The 21,114-nt window shown below is 35.5% G+C and overlaps 1 protein-coding gene across 2 annotated transcripts in view; it reads left to right on the top strand.

Annotated features, from left to right (window-relative positions):
* The window catches only part of NPAS3 (neuronal PAS domain protein 3), a 596,576-nt gene that overhangs the window by 392,359 nt on the left and 183,103 nt on the right, over positions 1–21,114 (top strand). Inside the window, exon 1 of one of the 2 annotated variants that reach the window (XM_042871100.1) lies at positions 7,707–7,729. The exons of the other annotated variant lie outside the window; for it this stretch is intronic. The gene's annotated coding sequence lies outside the window, so the exon portion shown is untranslated. Of the gene's footprint in view, positions 1–7,706; positions 7,730–21,114 lie in introns of those variants that run through there. 2 annotated transcript variants of the gene reach the window in all.

Genomic DNA, 21,114 nt, shown 5'->3' on the forward strand with positions numbered 1-21,114 from the left:
GATATTGCTATACTGGGTCAGACTTGTGCTTCAGATTATCTGGTGTCTTGCCTACCAAATAGCCAGCAGTAGGTACTTTGCAGGACTGAAAAAAACATCAGGTAGATTTGAGTTAACCTGTTTTGTATCAAATTTTCCCCCAAATCTTTATATTCAAATGTTAGTTTAAATACTGGAACACAAGGTTAACATTGCAAAAATTTGTTCACCTGCTATACCCAAGTGCATTCAGTCTTTCTGTGTATGGATCTGTAGCTCCAAATAAAGAAGTTGTGTGAGGGTAGAATCGGGTGAGTTGCTCCTTTGAATATCCCTATTCTGACAGTTTACCAGACGAAAAGAAAATGTTAAAAATGGTTGCATATGAGATCTCCTTGATCTTCATCCTTTCTGGTATTCAGGCCATTACATCATTTTCTGTCATCACTTACATACTTCTTTGACAGGTGAATTGTGCTTTTGCTCTTTGTTCTCAAAAGTAGGGAACTTTCTCCCTTTTGACTCTGCAATCATAATATAAAGAAGTGTTTTCTTCTATCAAATGAACTAACACAGGTTTATCTGGAGTATTTTCCACCTTTAAGTCAGGGATATTTGACTTATTTTATGAAGATGGCTAACAGATTTTAACTAGAATTCATGTCAAGGCCTCTCTAAGTTTTGTTTTGTTTTGTTTTTTATATTCAGTGTGTAGTAGAATTTCCACAGATGAAAAAAGAAAAAAGAGTGATCTGAAATTTTGTTAGTGAATCAGAATGACAAATGCCTAAAGCATTAGCTATGTATTCACATGCTGCAGTGGGTCTGATTTCTGTAGTTGTTGAACATCTACTGTATTTGGATGAAATTAATGCGTGCTGAGCATGTATTGCATTTCTAGAGCATCACTCAGGTCCTTAAGAAAACAAATTTAGATCTCACTATAGTGAGTACTAACAGCAGCACTAATCTGGTGGAACATTTCTTCTGGTGTTGCTCACACTGCAAATTATGAGAACGGATTATACACCCAATGTCAGGTAGCTGAAATAAAAACAAGGATGTATGTTTACCCTTTAGGCCTTTAAGTTCTTTCTGTCTTTTTGAACTTTTGGGCATCTAGTAGTTTGGCAGCCACAAATCTCAACCCGCTCTTCAGTCCTACGTACCCTGCTTCGTACTTCCTTACTTTGGATATCCAATTATACCTGCAAAATTAGGATCCTTATCTAGGAAAGTTAATTGTTGTACTCAACATCGATCAGTGAAAATAATGATGTGGACACTGCTAGGGACTACATCTTCTTTCTCATTCTACAACCTCACAAGGTTATTTTGTAAATAAATTAATGTTTATGAAGCCCTCAGACGTGGTTGTGAAGAACATTGCAGAGAAGCTCAGAAGAAAGCTTGTAATTCTGTGTTCAGTGCATGTTTTACGTAGAATGCAGTAAATAAAGCCTAGGGCCACACATTTACCACTGAAGAAGAAAAAAAAAATCAAATAGCTGTTCATTAAAGCAACATTATCTATCACGTGCAATGAATGAGGCAGAAATCTAGACACTGGATTTCTTTCTGCTTTGCAGCACTCAACTTTGCAGTCTTAGGCTTAATAGAATCAGAGAGTCCTCAAAGTTAGCAGAGACCTTTAAAAGTCAGTCCAATTCCTTTGCAGTGAGCAGGGACACTGCAACTAGATCACTTTTCCCAGGACCTGGTCCAGCCTTGCCTTGAAAGTCAACAGGGATGTGGCATTCACCATATTTTATAAGAGTAACTCCAATCTTCATGTATTCTAGATTAATTACTTCTGTAGTCATCCCTATGTCCGTTCCTAATCCCACTAGTGTTCACAGAGACTCAATAGTATATATATTTTGTGTACAATGGCTAGATGTCTTTCCAAAATCACATTAAATTTATTTCATTATATTAAATGATCAATGCCTACTGTTCCCACTTCATTCTTATTAAAACTGGGTCACCAGGCTGAATCCTTTTTAAGGAAGCACGTAGCCAGTGTCGTATATGTTAGCCTGGAAAGTGTTGGCTAACAAATAGTACAACAATGTCAGAAGGAGATGTGGCTCTTCGATACAGATTCCTTTCCAAATTGCACCAGTTTAGCACTGATTAACTAATTTCATTATAGTGCTGTCACTCCTGACATCCACAGGAATAAATGACTAAAACCAGGTGCCTGAATATATTTCTATTGAATGTTTACACACCTACCTTAGCAGTCTGAAATAACATTCATAGCTAAAACAGATTTTAGTCATGCTACATTGATCAATGTGGAATGTAAAGTTCACTTTCAAATAAGCAATAAATAGTAAATACTTGATGAGTGTTAGAAAAAGGGAAGATTGTAAATACAGTCACTGTTGTTTATTTTGTACCAGTGGACAGGTGTATGGATCTATAGAGATCTAGCTATTCACTAGGACTGACATATATATAAGTATGTCTTGAACGTCTTCAGAAAGTGAAAGAATTTGTTTTGACAGCAGATTTTTATTCTGGATTACCTAGTCTTTCCTGCTGACAGCTCACTAGTGTTGACCACTGTTAGAATGTAGTACTTTAAGAATGTTTTCTCTTGACTTATATACAAAAGAGTTTTTCAGCACTCTGCATTGGACTGCCAACTCTGGACAGATTCACACGGCTAAAATGTTTGAGCAATATTTTTTTTTAAACACTGCAGAATGCATGAAGTAATTTTCAACAGGAAGAACAAAATGTTCTGTAGGTATGTCCAGAGGGATCCTCTTGTAAGAAGATATTGTGGGAAAATTTATCATTTGATGCAGTCTAGCATTTTCCAGAGGTAGCATCAGTCTTTCTAAGCAAAGAATAAGTTATCCCTGGCAGGAATATGTTCATAATATAAAAGCTGGAAAAAAGATCCTTCAAAGGAGGAGAAATCCTTCTTCATCTCTGACTCAGTTCAGATGTTGATGAACTGGTATTTGTCCTTTCTTGTGCCTTTGCCATGTAGGCTGCTCTTGAGAAGATAAGTTATTTTTTCTGGCACTGTTGGTGAACCAAATACCTTTTCGATAGCTAATTTATATGTTCTCACAGTAGTTCGCAATAGGCTGATATTCTTTCTATGAAACATTTTACTGGAAATGCAACTGAATGTTATTTCTCTGGTTTTGCTTATGTCTGCTCTATTTTTTCTTGCACGTTTTCATGTTTTCAGTTTTTCTTTTTTTTCTGAAGGTTGATCTTATTCTTTTACTGTGCCTTCCTCTTTTTTTTTTTTTTTTTTTTTTTTTTTTGAGTTAGATCTTTCAATTTCCCTCCTTTCCATTCTTCACCTCCATCCAAGGCTTTTCTGCTTTGGATTCATGAGAAGTGCACTGTATCTTGAAAGTAGCGGGGAGAATATTTCTGTTAAGTGAAATTCTAACATGTGCTTCTCGTATCTGGTTTAGTATAGTTTCTCTCTGGGGAGAAAAAAATAACTTCATAACTCTCATAAAAGAAAACATAAAAGCAAAGAAAAATTATGCTCATATAATCACATTTTCTCATTATTTTCTGAACACTGTAATTAAGCATTGATTTTAGAGCCAGAATTTACAAATGCCGCTAGACCATATTTAGCAAAATAATGTAGCATTGCATTTCAACATGCTGGAGCTTGAAAAACTTGTTTGTCACATCTCTGTGACTGTGCAGAACTTCCATGATAATAGGGAAGTGGGACCTTGGCCAGTATACCATGTAAGACTTAATTTTCCTTCTTTTTTAATAAAAGTTTCTGACTGTGAGTAAAATTGACTGAATGTAAACTGAGGTAATGAGCATTTCATGAATCTGCAGGCAGGTAATTTTCATGCATCTGTACTTGCTCTTAGGTGTATCCTTGTACATCCATGTAGCCATGCAATGAAAGGTACAGGGCTGTTTATTCTGCTTCTCTTTGAGGATGGCCTGTAAGAGAACATTGTGAATATTTTTAAACTGATCCAAAGGCAGGTGGATACTGGAGTCACTTTCCAGAAAGGCCTGACAAAATAACGATAGTTGTGCTAGATGAGGTGTGTATGTTTTCTTCTTTTTCTTTCTGGTCATTTAGATCTAACTGAGCGAAGTATATGTCTGACTGAATGGAAAAGCAGAAACCAGTCATGTGACTGTGAAATCACCTGGAAATGCAGGGCTGGCAATCAGAAAAAGTAGGCTCATCATCTTTGGACTTAGTAGAAAGAAATCATCAAAAAATAGCAGCATTGTTGGACTCCCACCATCTTCTCTTCTCCGCAGGATAGATACTAGTACATACACTGATTCTGGTAGTGTTTTCAAAGTCAGTCTGTCTCTGGGATTATCCTCCATATTGTTCTCAATTGTTACATTCTTATATACTTCTGTACACATGGGTGTAATGTGTCAGGCAACGATGTTATTGGATTAATGAAAAAGCAGTCAATTTGGTTTTTGTAATGTCGTCTAAATGTGTGTTGCAGAAGAGGGCTGTTTCTTCATTTTTAAAGAAAAAAAAAAGGACATTTTCTTACTGTGTAAGAACAGAAACAGCTTTTCTAATCTTCAGGTTATATTTTGATACAGTGCTTCAGGCATCAGCTTTAAAACTCCCATCAACGTTAACAGGAATTGTTTGTGCCTCAATCTAAAATAATATTTTGAGTCTTTTTTTTTTTTTCTTCTGGTGAGGTAAAAAATTCCCACAACCCTACTTAGTATATTTGGTTGTGACTGTGACCCATGCTTGCAGACTGTAAAATGCAGTGTCTCAGGATAATTTAGAAGGGTTGGTGTTCTCTGTTCCCATGTTATAGATGAAAAAAACGTAAAACACTTAAATGTCCGAAGAGCAACTCACACAATGAGCGAACTAATGAAGAAGGGCTCTTCTAATCTTCTAATAAACATTAGCCTCTGAACCTTCCGTAAGGCAACAGTGACATACTTCCTAACATTTGTTTTTCAGGTAAGATTATTAGAATTTCTGAGAGGTAATTTGTGCAAATACAAAGGATTTAAAAGGAAATAAGCAGTTCAAAATAGTAGGGGTAATCTGTTAGATATGTTTTCACGAGCTCTGCTGTTCAGACAAAATCAAAGCTTAGATATCAAACTGACAAAATTTAAACAGTTGTAAAACAATACTTCCATGCTTAAATTTTAAAAGATGTTTTAGGTAGCGACTCATCCCATTTCTATGGCAAACCAAGTTCATTTCTCTTTTTGCTCCAGACAACTTCTGGATTAAATTGTAGTATGTTAATCAGCATACACAATCAGAATACAGCTAGGACACATAAAAAAGATGCTCCACTATTTAACCACATGAAAAGGAAATGTTAGTTTCATTCATCCCGTTCTCTCAATCCCAGTCTTTTCCCTAAAGAAAATCTCTCTAAAATGAGGAATAAGGTAAAGAAAATCTCTCTAAAATAAGGAATGAGATAAAGCTTCCCTTGTGTTTTGATGGGGATGAATACTGAGGTTTCAATTGTAACTGGGATAACTGATGGAATCATATTACCAAGGCCAAACAGCAGCTACAGACAGGTGAAAAACCTTCAGCCTGGTTAAAAATAAATGATTTTTAAGGGTTACATTGGTCTTGGAGGAAAGGAATTGCAGTGAAACCAATTGTCAAAGTCTTCTGTTTCGGGTCTTGAAAAGATAGGCCTTGAAATTCAGTTTTAGTTAAATATGATAGCTGATCATATGCTAGAAGTCATAATGAAGCAATTTAGAGAAACTTGTTTTAAGATTTTTGTTTAAATTAAAACATATATTTTTCAGAAATATGTATTTCTCTTTAAATTCAAATATGCTTGCCTGCTCCCTTGCACACACGTGAATGTCTTATTTTTACCCAGGATGTTGTCTGAGCCAGTCATTATTGACTTGATCTTTCTCTTTGAAAGGATGTCTGCCCACATTGTTAAAATAAATAAACACTTCTCTGTAGACTTTATCGTCTTCATGCAAAGTGTATGGGGGAGAAGTATTTCACCCAGTTGTAAACTGAAGAAAATAGCTATCAGTTCCCTCCCTGCTGGAGACACAGTCAAGAAAAGTATAAAAATTAAAGGGAAAATTGAGTTTCCTGCTTGAGAAGGACAAATGATGGAACATAGTGAATTCCCAAGATTGTTGGTGTGTTTAGGCCATCTTCCATTCAAATTACAATTCATGTCCATCTGTCACAGACTTTGATCACGTCACTCACTAACAACTGCCATAGCTAGAATCCAAGTTGTGTTAAGTTTTGGAAGACTGAGTACTGTTATTGGAAATGGACAGATAGCTTTCAGAACCTCTTTGCAGATTAAACTCTCCAAGGACAGTTCATGTCTTTCAAATCCCACACTGCAAATAGTGCAAATTGTTAGCAGCTTTGTGGTGAGAATGCCTCTTCTTTCTCTGCTCTATGTTGCTCTTTCTCACAAGTAATTTTCTTTGCTTACAAGAGTGGCAGAATTTAGCATTGTGGACAATTGAGTTTACTGCTTGTTTCCTGAAGAGCTCCCACAAACATATTTTTAAATCCTTGAAATTGGGTTGTTGACCATGAAATTGCATATATTTGTCTAATATATGTCACTTCTTGCCATATATGCTTACAAATTTTTTGTCCCAAATGAAATTCATCCAGTGTTTTGTGTTTGTTATAGATACACAACTCAGCTGTATTTCTGTCCTTTGTGTCAACATTAAAATTCCCTTGTTCTATGTTTAGCTTGAATAATTACCAAGCCGTTTGCAATTAGAACTCTAGGATATGACCTCACACTGATTTATTCCTTCGCTTCTTTCTGTATTTAATACATTTCAGATATTGAAAATACCAAATCTTTGTCCTTTTATTTTGATGTTTATCAGTAATGGAAACATTCCAAAACAATCAGCCAAATACCTATGCTTTGTTCATTTATTGCCTTCTCTGAAGATAAATTGACTGTACTCAACTCTCTTCAGCATTTTTCTTCACCTAGATATTATTGCCTTGTGCAGCCACCCCAAGGTGACTGTTATCACTTAATTAAATCCTTGCACGCTGGGAAGAAAAAACAACATTGTTCGTTCATAACCCCAAGGAGATTTTTTTTTTTTTCTTTAAGCCACTAAGCTTTTTTCCTGTTTTATTAACTTATTCCTGGCTACAACAAGACATACTTTGTTGATGAGCAAAAGGTTGTATTAGCTTTTTATTTTCTGGGTAAACTTATCTTTTCTCTGGGAAAAAAATGTGGGCATTACAACAAAGAAAAAAATGGGATCTCTCCAAACCCTGCAATTCTAGTAAAGGTTTGTGTAAACATCAAGCTAGTAAAGAGAAACAGGGGAGTAGCAGGAAGGAAATGAGAAAATAAAATGCAAACATAAAATTGGAACAAGACAAAGTAAGGTGACGTGTGTATATACGGAGAAATGACTGCAGTGCTAAGGGAAAATCAGCATAAAGAATAGCATTTTTTGAAGAGAAAAATACATCAGAGCTCTTTATGTTACTGTCCAGGGCAGCATCTTTTTATTAGCCTCCTGGTTAATATCTTCTCTCTGTTTATTGATTGTAGACTGCACAACACTGTGTATTACCTTTGCACATTTTTTTTCCAGAGTGCACAATCCTACTTGAAAACTGTAAGAGGAAATATTGCAGATGAGCCATTCACTGAATATGTGAGACCCGTGATTTGCTTTTATGTTTCTTTAAGCACAATACTCCATATGAGAAAGTTCACTTAAAGCAGTAAGTTGCCAGAATATGCTGCCTTTTAGCTCATTTCTAGTCCATTAAACGAAGGACCAGAAAATAGGTTTATCTGCTCTAAAATTTGGGCTCAAACAACCATATATATTTGTTCATGATGCTAAATCATTTTGATACCTGCTGTGTTCAACAAGCGTTTAGAAAAAGTAAATGCTATTTAAAGCTGTAATATTTGTAAGAGCAGTTTATGCTGTGGTATCATTTGTATGAAAAGTGTAATATTTTAGTGTGCAATAGGACATGGCTTTGAAGTAGTTGGATAATTGTGGTTTTTGAAATACCATTGCATGTAACATGTAGACTACAACTATTGTAGGTCACAGTAATATACGTTTGTGTGTGAACTTCAAAATGTTGCTGGATTTATATGGATCTGGTCCGAATCCATCATGTCTTTATATATGCCATTAGTTAGTTTCTAGAAATTCTCTGTGATAAAATTTCAGCCTGAATTCTCTGATTATTATTTTCTGTGCATTTACTTTCTTGTCCACAGCTTTCTAAATCAAAGCATAATTTTATAACATTTATATAGCCTAAATTTCTCCCTTTCTTAGCAATACCTTCTGAGATTCAAGGAATGCTTTCTAATCTGTGAACAGTCAATTTGACACCCATAGGGATATTAACCCATACTCTGGTTTTGTCTAATCTGTTTTACCTTTGAGGCCTGTAGACTATCTACAGATCTATCTGCACATCTTCATGAATATATCACAGAGGTATCTGTAGTCTCTCTTTTTCTTTTTCAAACAAAGGCAATATCAAATCTATCAGTTACCATGATTTTAGGTATGGTTTGGTTTGAAATTATGTTAGAGAATAGTTCAGGAAACACTAATTCTGCTCCAAATTAACTTTTGGGTTCAAAAAGTTGAGTTCCTTCAGAAGGAGGTTTGGCATCACTGAGATCTTTAGGAGAGGACTCTGGCCAGAATTTGGTGTTCAGATTTGTTACTCTAGATGCACTAATGTAAAATATCTGCAGTATGTGCATACTTTTTGGTTTTGTCAAACCTTTTTTTTTTCTTGAGAGTTGCTAATTGAAAATTCTGGTTCTACATTTGTGTTAGATGCAAATGGATGCAACAGATGAGTTTTGAATTTGACAGATGCAAACAGTTGCAACAGATTGCAACAGATGAGTTTTCAAAAATAATTTTAATAGTAGTTTGTGGTATCAGTGGGAGAAATAGTATCTTCATTGTAGAGTTGGAAAATGGCACAGGGAGAATTTCATTCCAACAGCTAGAAATATGTGGCAAGATAAAGTGCAGCATAAAGTAAGAATGCTTTAAAGTTTCATGCAATGTGAATGTCATTTAGGGTCAAAAAGCCTTTTGAATTTCCAAGCACCCTGCTAGGTTTATTTTATCATCTCTTAAAAAACATAATTTAGAAATAAAAACAGTTTGTCTTAAGTGCCATAGGAAATATGCTTTATCAAGTTGAATTGGAATCCTGCTATGGATAGAACTAGGCAGAAAAACTGTTTAGATTTTAAACACTAATGCAGAACTCAAACAGTCCTCTCAGATGTGTAAAACATTTGGTTGTATTTCTGTTGCAGTTACTCTGTGTTGCGTATGCTTCTGCGTTTTCCCATCTGGTTTCAAGCCAGAATCAGGGAAGGACTGAAAAAAAATAAATTTCTTTTTCACTATAGTGACTGAAAACAGATTGAAGAAATTCAGATAAATGTCGGAACTCATTAAAGCATGACCACTTAAATTTATTTATTTTAAGTTAGAAGGGTTGCTGCCAATTAAAATGGCAAATTTATATGCAGAGGTCTATCCATGCTGCTTCCTCTGTTACGTGTCAGGCAGCACATTCATTTGGGAAGGTAACAGTACAAAAACTGAACTGGAAAGGCATTCATACAGCAGTATTAAAGGCACTGACCAGAATCTAGCTGCCTCTGTGATTTTGGCTCAAAGTAGGTTTCCAGTGATTTAAGGAAAGAAAATGAAATGGAGAAAATAGTAAGCTACTGAGACAGGTGAAATTAATTTTGAAGAAGTTCTGGTTTTTTGTTTTTTTTTTTTTTGTTTTTTGTTTTTTTTGTTTTTGTTTTTGTTGGTTTGTTTTTTTTTACAAAAAGGTTGAAGTTAAACCTACACTAGAAGTTCTTACGTTTGATATGCCATAAGTAGGACTTAAAAGTGAGCTGCACCAGGGAGATGTTGTCAAACTGCAACATTACAGAACCTCCAGGTAGCAAGAGCAGGATTTTAATGCTGTGCAGTAATGATGCGAACATCACTGAATAAACTGAGTGTGATTTAGAGAACCAAACAAACGTGTAAGGTATTGCTTAGGATCTGCAAAAAGATATTGCTCAAGGCAGGAGACAATAGCAGGTATTTGTGACTTCTTAAAGGAGACAAAAGGATAGTAATATCATAGTGGATGCAGAAAAAGCTGGCATCTTACACTCTCATTGAGTGCTTCTGAATTAAGAGAAAATGGTGCTGATGCTTGATAAGAATAGAAGAGTTTTCTTTCACCTATTCTGTAGATGAAGGCAATTTTAGCACCTTAGGAAGAGGCTTTAACTTCACATCTCATAAGTTGGAGTGAAACAGATAATAACAGTATGGAGCAGTCATGTCAGTTCTGACTCAGGACAAGGGGTACAATATACTGATTGTTGACATGCAGAATAAATAGCATTAGGGATGGTGGCATCAAGACTTATTCAGAGCTCTTTAGATAATATGGTGTGTGCACTGTTGGCAGATATTGTACTCTGCAATCTGAATGAAATCTTGAGCACTGTTTGATGAGCAGGTTATTGATATTTCAAGATGGAACTGCTCCAAGGGGGACCCCCTAAGGGCATTTTGTGACAGTGTGGCTGCATGCTAAAACTGTGGTAAACAAATGTTTTCACATGGTTACCCTGAAACTGACTTTCTAAAGATGATCTTGGTTGAAACCTTGTATTTCTGGCTTCTGCTGGTGGTATATGGACAAATCATAACCCAATCACCCCTCCCTGCACGAGAAAGTAGGAAAAACAGACCCTTCATTATCCTATCAGTCAGAGGTGCCACTATAATGTATCAACTTGCATTTATGAAAGAATATAAATCTTATTCACTGAAAGAACTGCTCAGTTGATGTGCTTGAATTTATGCAATAATCTGGTAAACAGCAAAATCCATACTTATCTTTACCTACACATGCTCGGGGGGGGGGGGAACAAAGGGAAGGAAGCAATGGAGGAATAGAGTAAGGTAGGGAGAAAGAAAAGCAGTATTTTCTCACACTATAGGGTGAGATTGGAGTCCTGCTGATGGCAGAGGTATACGCTCGTCTTCTCACCTGCTCTCACATTCCAGCTGTGAAGCAGAATTGGAAGGTCAGTGTAGTGTTTTGTAGTGACAAACTAGTTCATTGCCTGAAATCATTCAGGAACAGACCTCCAATTCCATCAGGATAATTGATTTTCACATACATGTGCAGTACTGCATTCCAACCTCAAAACACTAGAAGAAAGTACAGCAGCTCAGCATAGAGTCATCAACTTTATTGTGTAGAAAGCAGATGCAGTGGCCAGTTTCTTCAGGGGAAGATTGTGACATACTTTTATTATTAATGAAATGTCGAACTTGTTTCAGGAAATTGTTTGTTTTTCTATTTGTCTTGTCAGCTCACACTCCTATGTTCCCTGCTCTTAACTCCACAGCAGAGTAAATGGCAACCAGCTCTTCCATGTGAGCCAGAATAGTACAACATAGTTTTCTGTGGACTTCCATCTCGTCTTCTATGAACTTTTGTGTCTAAGACAGTGTGAGCTAGCTGAGGATTTTTCAGTGCCCAGGAAATCTTTAAGCTCTTTCTGCTATGTGAATGATATGGTGCCTGATAAATTATTTAGTACAGCAAAGGCTCATGAAAGGTCTTTTCTCCATTATCAGTCTGTTTTCCCTTAATCTGGAGGAATTTCTCTGAGATCTTTGCTTGCTTATCAAATCTAGCGTCAGAATCTAGTGCTAGGATGCTGTTAGCAGGAGTATGAAGGCATGCAGGGCAGAGAAAACTAAGTTGAAACTGGGAAGGACTACTTCAGCATCCAGACTTCAAAGAGATGTGGGTATGTTTTATCGTGCCCATCTAAACCTTTCTAGTAATTTGCAGGATTTGTTCATGAAAGTCCAGATCCTTCTTGTTTCAAGGGTCACAGCAGTACAAAATCAACAGCAACAGTCCTGGAGGCATTTCTTTGCTGAAGCAAAAGGCTGCTTTAACTTTGTCCAGCTGTAGATGTGTACTGCAAGTACACATGGGACATGGTCCCTAAGTACACATTAGGGACATGGTTTAGTGGGAGCTATTGGGAATAGGTGAATGGTTGGACTGGATGATCTTTTAGGTCTTTTCCAACCTTGGTGATTCTATGATTCTATTCTATAAGTCTTCAAAGTGGACATCTATGGAACTGCTACAGAATTCCATATGTGTAGGAAAACTTGGTGTAGGAAATGGATTACCACCTTAGTACACAGAGAAGTGACAGCTGGAGAAATTCTCAGCTAATTAGGACCAGGTTCTGCCTTCTTTGAATTACAGTGTGGGATAAAAGGCTGAAGATAAGAACATAGGATTGTTGAGGGGTTTTTTTGTGTTCATTTGTTTTTGCTGTTGCTGGTTTCCCCATGCATCTGTCAGAAATTAGTTAGAAATGGCATTGGATTTGATGGACTTTGGCTATGTTCCTTCTATTCTTTGATCTTAATTTCTCTGTATTCTTTTGTCTATAAAGTATTCCAAGGTCTATAAAGTATTTTCAACATGCTCTTCTTTCAAGAAGAGTATAAATCCGTATGATAGGCTAGGTAAAGGACTCAAATCCATTTCTCATTCAAATCTATTTTGGCTATCTGTATTATCATGTAATAAGTTAAAGATGCTAAGCATAGGCCTCTCATCCTGCTCTTTCCTGAGCAAAGCATCTCTGCTTCACGTGTCCTCACTTCCATTGCAGTTTCATACATATGTACTCAGTTGTGGGCTGTAGGGCTAATTCTAGTAAGCCAGTTGTCAGGACAATCAGGGGAGCATCTTGAGCACCTGCTGATGACTGCAGGTGTTATTTTAAGAGTACAATTAACTAATCTTCCCTATTCTTTTTTCTTTTTTAGACAATCAACATTATAACTTTATCTGTTTACTTTCAAATAGTGTCAGATTGTGTATATTAAAAGAAAAAATTAACCACAGAGGCAGATATACAGTGTTTATGAATGATTTGAATGTACCTTATGTAAACTGAAGTACTCATACAACACACAACATAAAGGGCTTTAAACTCGCTACTTTGACAAACAATAATATTCACAGTAATACTTTCTGCTTCCAGTCAGTTATGCTTCTACTGACACTTCTATCTGCACTATGGGTTCCATTCAGATCAGATTCCTACAGTTTCTTTCTGTGTGTTCGGTCTTACATGCAGATCCAGGGACTTAGCCCTTACCCTGTCAGTACTCCATAGCTCCTGCCAGTTTACCCTTTTGGTTTTGGGCACTCGTAGTAGTAAATACTGTAAGCACCTGCAAAATATCAAGTCCTTAGGGCATTACCTCTTGGAACACAAATGCCTGTATGACCAGAATATTTGTACCAACAAAGAACAGAAACCACTTGATATTCAAATTCTGTATATCCAAAGCAAAGCCAGTCAATCCACAGCCGGATATACACTTAACCCTGGTTGAAACAATCAAATTCTGAGAGTAAATGGTAAATAATGTAATCTCTATATGATCATTCTTACCCTACACAGTACACTGGATTGCATTAGATGGGGCAGATACTGCCATTACGGTCTGCTGTCCAAACAGTCTAGAAGCACAACTACACATCCTATGTAATTGAAGGGTAGGAGTTCATCAGGAATGGGCATCATAAAAATGATAAAGATCATAAAGGTCAGCTTTAATACACAACCCCCACAAAACTGAATTTTAACTAAGTGCAATAGTGTTGAATGCCTCCCTCAAGAGTCCTTTTTTCTCCCTTTTTCTTTTACGCTAATTGCGTACCTTTTTTCTCTCAGGAAAGAGAATAGTAAAGAGAAGATAAATATCCTGCCTAGTAAGGTTTTAACTTCAAATATATTCAGCACTGGTTAGTATAGCATGTACTAATGAAATCAGTGTTTTCTTTCACTAATGAATAATTAATGCAGAAGAATGGAAAATTAACAATAGCATTTTTCAATGAGAACAGCAATTTTTCATCTTTTTATTTTGTACTAGCAGACCCCAGAATGGTCCATTAATGGTTTAAATGTTCTGTTGAAAACTTTAATCTGTATACAGTAAGCTCACTTTTCTCAGTTACTTTTCAAAGGTCCATTCAGTTAAAGCTGAAGGTACTCAGACTGAATAGTTCAGATTGTTCAGACTTCTGAGTAGTTCATTTTTCACATGGAAAAGTTCAGTTTGAAATTTATCAGTGCAGACTACAGATGTGGAGACCACAGATACAGAAATAGAGAGGGAATGCACAGTTTATTTAACATGTTCCTGCTATGAAACCTTTATGAAACTATTTTCATTACATGTAAAAAAATGTATGTATGACATTATCTTCCACACATTCCAAAAAAAAACAAAACAAAGAGAGTAAACTCATATTTCCTATCTACTCACTTCTTATGCTACTCACCTTGTAAAATATTTTACTAAGAGGAGAGATTGCCTCATCCCCAGCACAGGAATGTGGTTCAAGAACTTCAAGTTCTATCATGTCATCAGACTAGCAAAATCTTGAAGTCATGTAAGTTGAAATAACCTACTCCACTTCAGCCATCTCTCTACTGCGTAAGACACTGGATCATTTCTAATAAATAGTTTAATTCCCTCAATGCTCATCAGTGCGTGCATGAAAACCTGCATTAAGAATTTCAACAGCCCAGTTCAGCCTAGTAATTTGGATCAGTTGATCAAACAGAAGCAGAATTAGCAGAGATATAGAGAATGTAGCAAAACAGTGCAAGTACTTGACCAAAAAAATTTGTGTAGATAATTTAACTCAATTTTGTTATTCTGTCTGGTATTTTGACTTTAATATGTTTTTTCTATATGTTATATGAAAGGTTTGGACAAAAAAAAAGATATATCTTCTGATAAACAGGATGCAGAATAATTACAAACAATCTGTCTTGGAGTTTAGTGAGGGTTGTTTTTTTTTTCACATTAATAAGCTTATCTATTTCTTTCTTTAAACAGCATTACATTTCAACCCAAGGATATAGTTCTTTCTCCTACTGTGATGCCAACTTTTCAGTGAGTTTAGTGACTTTCATGGTGCTGTTTCATCTGCATAGTCAGGATGGCTTGGGATTTTGTAGAAATATAAAATGATCTTTTAGAAAATATTGACATTAGTATCAACAAAGCCCCTAAAAGTAATTTATTGCTTTTGCATAATAAAACTGTCAAACTCTTGATCTGTGATTTTGTTGGTTTTCAGGGTTTTTTTTGTGGTTTTTTTTCCTTGAACTTGTATAATTCTGAGATTTGTAATCTTCCTGTGATTCTCAGGCTTATGTTTGATAACTCTCAGCTTCTTGTTGGTGAATACACCTGGGAATACACCTTAAGAATTCAAATGCCAGATTAGATTTCAAACACTATTCTTATCTCTAAATTTTTCTCTTCTGTTCTCCTCTTCTTGCAGTGATTCTGATCTAATACAAAATCTTATTTTTAAATCAAATAGTTTTTTTCTGCTTTGGTTACATAAACACAGTTATTCTGTGAGTCTGGTGAAAGATTCATTGAGAGAATCAGTAAAGTTTACTCTTTTGTTTCTTGATTTCAAGCTATAAAACAGATCTTACTGACACATTTATTTTCTGGTACTTCCTTGTTGTCATACATTACTTCCTGACCACAAAAGCAAAGAGCATGAAGATGACCACTTAGGAGCCTTGCATCAATGTCATAACTAACCACATCCTTTGAGCTTGTCCTCTTGCATCGTCTTTTTTACTGCAATTGTTTTGTTCCTGAATACATGTTGCTTGCCAAATATATGTAATTCATTCACAAGAAATATATGATCATATAACCATGCATGGAATATGATTGAAAAATGGCAATGGTATGAGAGTTGAAAACAGAATTTTCTGTTTATTGGGATTCTTACAATATGGTTTAAAAAAAAAAAGAAAAAAAAGCTTGTAGCCTAAAGAACACAGCAGACATTCTTATGCCATTTTATTTTATTTGGATTTTGTTGTTGTTGTATTTTGCAAAGCATTATCAAGAATGAAGAGGGAGAGGAATAAAGTTGTTAGAGATTTCTGTAAGTTAGCAGATGATCAAACTTTATTTATATTTGTGTATCCAGTACAACACATGTAAGATCACATTTCGAGGAATAATATTCTCGTTTTCTCACAATACTTAATTGTAAAGCCCCAACGTCAGATTTTCCACCTAAGTCTTTACTGTTTTGTGTGTTGGCATTGCTGGTGGATATTACTCTGGTGAGTAATAGAGAGAGTGCAGTAAATGGGCACTCAGGCTTTGAATCTGAGTTCTGTTAGTCACTGTCTATGCCTTTCAATTTATTTGAGAGCCCTGACCAAGAATGCTTGGCATTTGGAGATGAGACTTATGTTTTTGTTGCCATCCTTAGTAAATATGTTCTTAAGTTATGCTATAACACATATGCAATGTGTTTTGCACTACGCACTATGCAGTGATATTGCAAGAGAAGAACTATTTGCTTTAGCGTCAGCTGCATTCTATATAGCCTCTTACTTGGAATGTTGTATGTTTAATTGGTGACAAGCTTTTTAATGCTCAGCTCTAGTTATGATATTATTTTATTACAACAGTGAAAAATTCTAATTAAGATGATCTGTTTGCCAGGAAAAAGTTTAGTATATCAATTCATCTATTTTATCAGGGGAAGTAGTCCCTTCCCCAGCCCATATCTCCTGATCGGAGCCTGAGATACAAGAAAAACATCACAGATGTATGCTGCATTGGACAAAGAAGGCATGCATGCATTCAAATCATGTATATCTTACTTTTTACTGATGTAATTGTGAAATATGTTCTTTTTGCATTCATAATTAGGGGTGAAACAGATGGTGAAGGCTTAGTTTAAAATAATCTATCATTAAAATAACCTAGCCTACTGGTAATTCTTCACTCTAACTGGAGTTTAGGTCAGGGTAACAGGGTTTTTTGTGATGCTGGAATACACTAGAAGGAATTAAGGACTGCATGGATAGTACGCAATATGAGGATATTCTCCAGAAGGACACTGTATTAACATCCCAGCGAATTAAATTTGTCTGTAGTGGGTATATGCAAAAATAGCTGGGACAAAATTCCTCTGACAAATATAAATCCATTTAGTGCAATGCATTATGCATTAGCACATATTCGGTCAAATTGGTACAGTAGGTTTCATATCTTGAAAGGAAATAACCTCAGTATTCAACAAACACTGTACAAACCACTTAGTATTTTGGGTAAAAATCCCATGCTTTACATTTTCGTATTATTTTGATGTCAAAGGACATAAATTATAATTATTGGCATTATTATTCAAAGGTGCTGTAGCTAGTGACTTTTACACCTGAGTCTCACTTCCCTCATGTCTACCACATTGACTTGCTGATATGTGACAAAGGAAATCTTCTATCAGTCCCGTCTCTCTGGCTTAGGACAGTTTTCAGGAATAAGAGAACTGGCTCAATAAATCAGATACTTCCATGTCTTTAAAGCATTTATTTTAGTGCTTCCTCTAAGATTTCCTTCTCTAACAGCTTTGAAAAAAGCATATAGATTTCAGCATGGTATTATGATAAATCTTCTCAAGGAGGGGCAAGCATTAACATTTGTGTCAGTTCTTTTTCATCTTAATCCAACCTTGGTTAATAATCAGAAAATGCTACATAGTGGGTAAGAAGATGTAATTAACCCTTTGACCCTGGAATCTTAATTGGCGCCTGTTGAAAACAGTGGGGCAGTATTAAAAAAAAAAAATTAAAAAGTAGCCTGTGGTGATTGAAACAGCATAATACATAATAGTTTTCTGAAATAAAAGTACTGGGGAAATTCAGCTTTAATCACATTTTGCATATGAGCAGTAAGTGTAGGTTTAAACAAGAAGTTACTGGTCTTTTTAAAATGTGATTGTGCTTAAAATTGGAATGGATGTTTACCCCGACCATTTTTAAGGCACTGCAGTAAATGGGATAACACAAAGTTTATGGAAGTCAATTTCGCTTTTAAAGATAGAAACAAAATGAACTCAAGAAGGTACTGATATTTTCCTTCAACAAAAACGGGACATTTTGCAGAATACTCGTTGCCTTTGCACGTGCTATTTGTACGTCATAGTTGATAACCTTGGAACTGTGGAATATCCAAAACACAAATCCTATCTGCCTTTGACCTACAGTGAAATTCCCACTGGAAATGACAATGTGCTGCTCAGTTTAAAAGAGAGACTTGAAAGCTGAGTAAATCCAGTACCTTTCTCATATTTATTGGCTTCTTGGCTACATAAGTGTAATACAAATAATACTTCCAAAAATTACTCATTAATACAAAATTGTTTGTAAATAGATACAATGATACTGTATACTCTTCTTCAGTATATAATATGACCCCTGCTATGTTATCTGCCAGCTTTCTCTGAAGTCTATTGCTCTCTTGGCATGCACAAAGGACATCGCTTTATGAAAAATTGAAAATTTTCAACACGCATTACTTAAATAATAAATATTCATAAATAATACCTATGAATAACGAATGAGGCAGTCCTTCAGAACTACTGTTTGACCTGTATAAGGAACAACAACACTGTCACAAAAGGGGTCTATCTCAGTCCTTTTGTGTGGGTGGGAGGAACTGCCTTGCACTGTAAGGTGACCATTTCTTCTACTATTTTTATGATCATTTTTCTCTGATATGAGGATTTGAGCTTATTACTTCTAATGTATTTGCACTTTGAGTTAGCTGCTCTATTAGCAATTAATCAGTGGCTCTTCCAAAATATGATTAAGTAATCTTTTGAATTTTGCTCAATTTAAAATGTGGTGAATTATGTCAGTATTTTTATTCAAACATAACTTCAGGAAGCAGGGAAAGGAAGCAGAGAAAAAATACATGACCACCACATAGTTGTCTCAGTTGTCTTACTTATGGCATGGAAATGACTAGATATGCAAGAAGCCTAAAGGAGTTGTAGGTATGCTACACTTGCCCTGCCATTCCATCAGTGGTGCCATAGTAACCTCCCTTGTAAAACTAGGAGGTAAAAAGTAAGGAATATTTTCCCAAAGGAAAGCAAAAGAACAGGATCAAGCATTAAAACTGTTTAACTGAAAGACAAGGGTGAAATGGAGAAGTAATGTGAAAAAGCTTAAGATGCTTTAAGATGTTAAATTTTCGCATTTAGCACTCTTCCCAGTTGCTGGTTACTTTAAAAACTTCAGCCATAAATGTTGTAATTTCTTTTTACTCTCATGCCTACCTGAGATTTTATTTATTTCTATATTTCCAGCAAAGCTATTTTTAGCCAATTCCAAGTCAACATTGAGCAGAATATTTCTACTTTGTGATGAAAGCTTTCTATAATTTTTTCTTTCATTAAAAGGCCTGAGTTCCTAAATAAGATCATACTTATTTAAAAGAGAAGCAAGAAAGCCATTACTCAGAATTACATTTTGTTATCCTCCCAAAACACTATCCAGATATGCCAGATAATTACACAGTAATCTAGCAAACTAAATAGAACAGATTATAAATGTGCTGAGTGCATGGAGCCTTTTTCCAGTAAAAGAGGAGGGGAATCACACATATTGGATATGTTAAAAATGGGTTATGTTAAAAATGATACACAAAAAAACTATGAAATTTCCTTCTATGGGTTATTATTCAACCAACAAAATATTTTGATTCAAAAAGAATCTTGAGCGCAATAGTTGTAGGAGTAATTACATGGAATATCACCTGTCATGACCATGGAGACTACAACCTGACGCTAGAAAGAAACTTCTAGTAGTCTGGTCATTACCTACCTAACTGGCACTGATATTTCAAATGCTGTTCTGAAGTAGGGTGCAGACTGTTGGATCCAGGGAAATCAACCACTGCTGGTAGACATTAGTCTGATTCAGTACTGCAAGTTGTTGTTGGAGAAAGTCTTTTTAGCAAAGACATACATGAGTGGCCAGGGAATCAGGTTGACAGTTTTCTCTTATATTTCTAGCAGGGGATTAAAACATTTTCCTCAAACAGGGGAACCTGAGACAGAAAATCAGGACAACTTATACTGAGACCCTTGAAGATCCATTCTTCTGATCTTCCTGTGCTAGGGCAAGTGGGAAGTAACAGAAGAAATATGTACTTGGGGAGATCAAATGTGTAAAGGTTTTAATTGTCCTTGTATAGATTCAAGTTTGAACTTCACTGCTCCAAATTTTCCACCTGTTGTTGACATCAAAATTCAAGGAATTGATGTTAATCATTTAAAAAAAAATTATGATGATTTATAAGAGGCCATAAATGGTTTGCAGAATGTAAATGTTTTTACATGAAGGAAATCTATGCAGATTTACATTTTTATTAATTCATAAATATAAATTAGAGTATCTTTTTAATGCAGTAAGGGTTTGTTTTCCAATATGGGGTGTATTTTTTTTTAGAAAACACTGATTTTTGAACCACCTACTACATCAGAGTGGAGTGAGTGCTTCCTAAGGACAATTTCTGACTAGCAGTGCAATGGAAATTAATCAAGGAGAAGAATCAAAGAAATTAAAAACTAGAAATTACTGTTCTACATTTAAAAGGATAAAAACAATAACTTTGTGATTTTAGACTTGCAGTATTATTTTTTTTCTTTGCCAGCAGTCAGCCTTCTAAAAAGCATAAAACTAAAGGCACATGTAGTATTTGAAAGGCAATTTATTCCTAGAAAAATTTGCTCGTGTACCTAGATGTATATTTCCATCTTAATGCACAGTGATTTACTCTACATGTCAGTTTAGAATATAGTCCTTTGTTTATTAACTGCAGTCATGTTTCAAAAGATATGCATTAATCTGTGCATTTTTGCAGTTGCAATGGAAACTGCATCCAAAGACAACCTGACAAACTAAAGTCTGGTCTAGAGTTTTGTACCAAAGGGATGAAATTCATAACATTTCTATAGCCTAAGCTGTAAGCATATTTGAGGGTAATCTGCTGATTGGCTTTGTTTGTTGTCTCACAAAAGGAAAATGGTGTGTGTGTAATCCTCAATTAATTAACAAATTATTTAGGTCCATAGTGGTTTGAGTGATGGCAGGATTTTATTTTCTTTTTCTCATTTGT

This window comes from Lagopus leucura, unplaced genomic scaffold, assembly GCF_019238085.1.
Source record: "Lagopus leucura isolate 7727_CA_CO unplaced genomic scaffold, USGS_WTPT01 Super-Scaffold_1, whole genome shotgun sequence".
Lineage (NCBI taxonomy): Eukaryota > Metazoa > Chordata > Aves > Galliformes > Phasianidae > Lagopus > Lagopus leucura.